Genomic DNA, 3,454 nt, shown 5'->3' on the forward strand with positions numbered 1-3,454 from the left:
AGATTGGTACGTGATTGACCCTTCCTGCGCACTTGCTGTGTGCTTGGCCTGTACAGGGGCTCTGGATGAGGACCACCTCTTCCCTGAACGTGGCGGGGAGTCGCAGGCTCGGACAGGCGCTGGGCAGACCTGAGTTCAGATGTCACTTCTCATGGATCTGGTGCCCTGATCAGCACCATTTGACAGAGATGGAAACTTGAGTCTCTGAGAAGCTGATGGCTTGTCCGAGGGCCCACCGTCAGTGGGGAAGCTGGGACTTGAACCCTGGTTAATCTGACTCCAGAGCTTGTTCCATTCGCCAGGGCACTGCCTGATCAGCGTGGTCTAAAGGAAGCTGATGACATCTTTGGCAGAGCCCAGAAGGAGGGTGGGGATCCCTGTGTCCCATTTCTCAGATCCCATTCTTGAGTCCAGAACCAAATTCATCGTCCTATCCCCAGCCTGCCCCTCGCTACCATCACCCCTGCCCTGTCCCAGCCCCTGGCTAGCCTCTATACCCTTCTGTGCTTCCTCTGATGTGCAACAAGTTAGCCAGGCATCCCGGGCTCCAATCTAGGCTGCAACCGTGACCTTGAGTAAGGCGCTTCCTTTTCTGGTCTCAGTTTCCGCATCTGTGAGGTGGGGTCTGCATTTGACTCAACTGGGTGGTTCAGACTCAACACTGTGGGAAGGAAACTGACCAAAAGATGCCTCCACCCATCATAAAGGGCCCAGAGACTCAAAGCAGAGGCTGTGGGGAGTGGAGGGGAGGGGAGGCAGCTCTTCCTTCCGCCACCCCCAAGCTCCGTGGCCTTACAGGTAGCTCTTACCCCACGGGATCTGGCACACGGACCAACCATCCCCAGACAGCCAATCATTCTGGCTGAGCCTGAGGATGCATTCCACTGTCATTGTTAACACTTGAGTTACCCCCTAATCCTCCAGGCTCAGGAGGCTGTTCAGATGAGCCTGCCTTCCCTGAGCAGTCAGGGGAAGAACTGGAAAAGAAGCAGGCTGGGGAGGTCAACGCAGGCTGACGTCGGGCCCTGGGAGGGGGCTCTGCAGGCCGGGAGTGAAGAATGTGGGCTCAGCCCCGTCTGACCACATGCTCCCTTGGGCAAGTCCCTTCCCATCTCTGCTGTCCTGGGCCTCTGCTGAGGGCTCCCCCTGTTCCATCCAGCCTGGGCACATACCCAGCCCATAGCTGCATGCAGCAGCCACCCTGCGCATCTAGCTCACTCCTGCAGCCCCTGTACTCGGCTCTCGTAAGGGTGCCAGTCCACATTTGCCTCTGATGTTCTCTCTCTCCTCCCCTACACCCCCCATCCCCTCCCTCACTTCCCACCTGAACCAGGGTGCCTGTGCATGCCTGGGTGGTCCGAGCAGAGGATGACATGCCCGCACTTTGCAGGACTCCATCCTTTGCTGGTGGCCCAGGACCACCGGATGGTGTGAGCCCCAGGGCGGGGTGAGCCGTGTAGCTGGACAGTGTCAACGGGAGGACCAGACGACCTTACCCAGAGCATCCTGGGCTGCGGGGCTTTAATTTATTTAATCAATTCCAGCCCCCAGGCTGGGGAAGGAAAACTGCAGGATATTAAATCTGTCGCTCTCGCCAATCTGTCAGAGATGTCGGAGCACATTGATTCCCCTCTGCCCGCCTTTATTAACTATCTCCTCCAGGGGCCGCTGGCTCTTCCAGGCCCAGCCTGGACCCTGCCCGGAAGCAGGGAGCAGATTGCAGGTAGAAAGGAGGGGCGTGGCGGGGGGGGGGGGAAACAAGAACCTTTCAGGGGACAGTTACAATGAGAAAATGTTGAGAACTGCGAGGCAGGGACGTTGAAGATCATCTGTAATCCAAATCCTTCTGTTTGCGGATAAGGAAACTGAGTCAGGAGAGCAGAGGGCGTCAGCTCAAGTAGTATAGCTAGTTAGGGGCAGAATGGAACCAGAATCTAAGGCTCCTGATGCCCAGGGCAGCGTTCTTTTTATTCATTGAATCAACATATTTTCCTTGGGTGACTGCTAAGTGGTGATAATATTGATTGTTCAGTGGACCCTGTATTGGGTTCTTATTACTGCTGTAACAAATCACCACAGCTTAGTGGCATAAAACAATACAAGTTTATTATCCTGCAGTTCTGGAGGTCAAAAGTCTGAAATGGGCCTCGAGAGCTAAAATCAAGGTGTTGGCTGGGCTGTGCTCCATCCCGGAGGCTCTAGGGCAGAAGCCACCTCTGTGCATTTTCCAGCTTCTGGAGGCTGCCTGCATTCCTTGGCTTGCAGTCTCCTTCCAGGTTCAAAGTCAGCAGTGGCTGGTCAAATCTTCCTCGCATGGCATCACCTTGACATTGACTCTCCTGCCTCCCTTGTCCACTTCTAAGGACCCTTCTGATTACCTTGGGCCCACATGGATAATCCAGCTTACTCTCCACGTCTCAAGGGCAACTGATCAGCAGCCTTAATTTCCTCAGCAGACTTGACACCCTCTTGCCACATGAGGTGCCACATTCACAGGTTCTGAGGATTCGAACGTGGACATCTTTGGAGGCCATTATTCTGCCAACCACAGGCACATCCTCATGGACCACACACCAGGCTGAGCATTTTACATTCGGCAACTCACTTCATGCTGACAACAACTTGATGAGATCATTGCTAGCTTGCCCCCATTATACAGATGAGAAAACTGAGCCCCAGGGAAGTTGAAACTTGCTAAGCCACACAGCTGGTTGGTAGTGGATCTGGGATTCAGACTTGGGTCCAGTTGAACCCAGAGGCCAAACTCTCCCTCCCCAAACCATCCGGGGAGGGGTAGCTTGGAATCGCATGCTGTGAGTCTAGGCAAGGAGAGCAAGACGCAGCCTTGGCCCATAGCGCCAGGTGAAGAAGCACACTTTGAAAGAAGGGGGATGTGGACAGAGCCCCAGACTTTGGGAGACCCTTTCTATCCTAAATAATTGACTGCCCTGCCCTGCCTCCCTCTCACCAGCCCACTCTCTCTCATATGATTTATTTGCTCATAAAATTGAAGGCCTTCTCTGGTACCATTTTCTATTTAGCTTAGACAAATATTTAGCATCCAGACCTGACTTTAATTTCCTTAAATATCAGGGGCCCTGGAAGATGGAGAGCCTTCCCAGTGGGTGAGGACACCGGCGAATCTGGGGTGGGGAGAATCTACCCCTTCCCCAGGTAAGGACCACATCTCCCTGTGACCAACCAGATATATGGCTCCTCCCTCTTCCCCCCACCTATCAGATCTCCCCACCCCTGAGGCTGCAAGAAGAGATGGGATGCATACGGCAGGTTCCCAGCCACTCTTGGTGCCTGTTGGAGCTCACATTCTGGACCAGGCTCTCTCTGCCCAAGGGTGATGGGGAGAGTGGCTGCGGGGCTCCCTCCCCTGTAGGGTGTGGGCTGGGGGAAAGGGGAAGCAAGAGTGGCCAGAGGGAGGGTGGGGGCCTCATGCTGG

This window comes from Lipotes vexillifer, unplaced genomic scaffold, assembly GCF_000442215.2.
Source record: "Lipotes vexillifer unplaced genomic scaffold, Lipotes_vexillifer_v1.1 scaffold109, whole genome shotgun sequence".
NCBI classification, from domain to species: domain Eukaryota; kingdom Metazoa; phylum Chordata; class Mammalia; order Artiodactyla; family Lipotidae; genus Lipotes; species Lipotes vexillifer.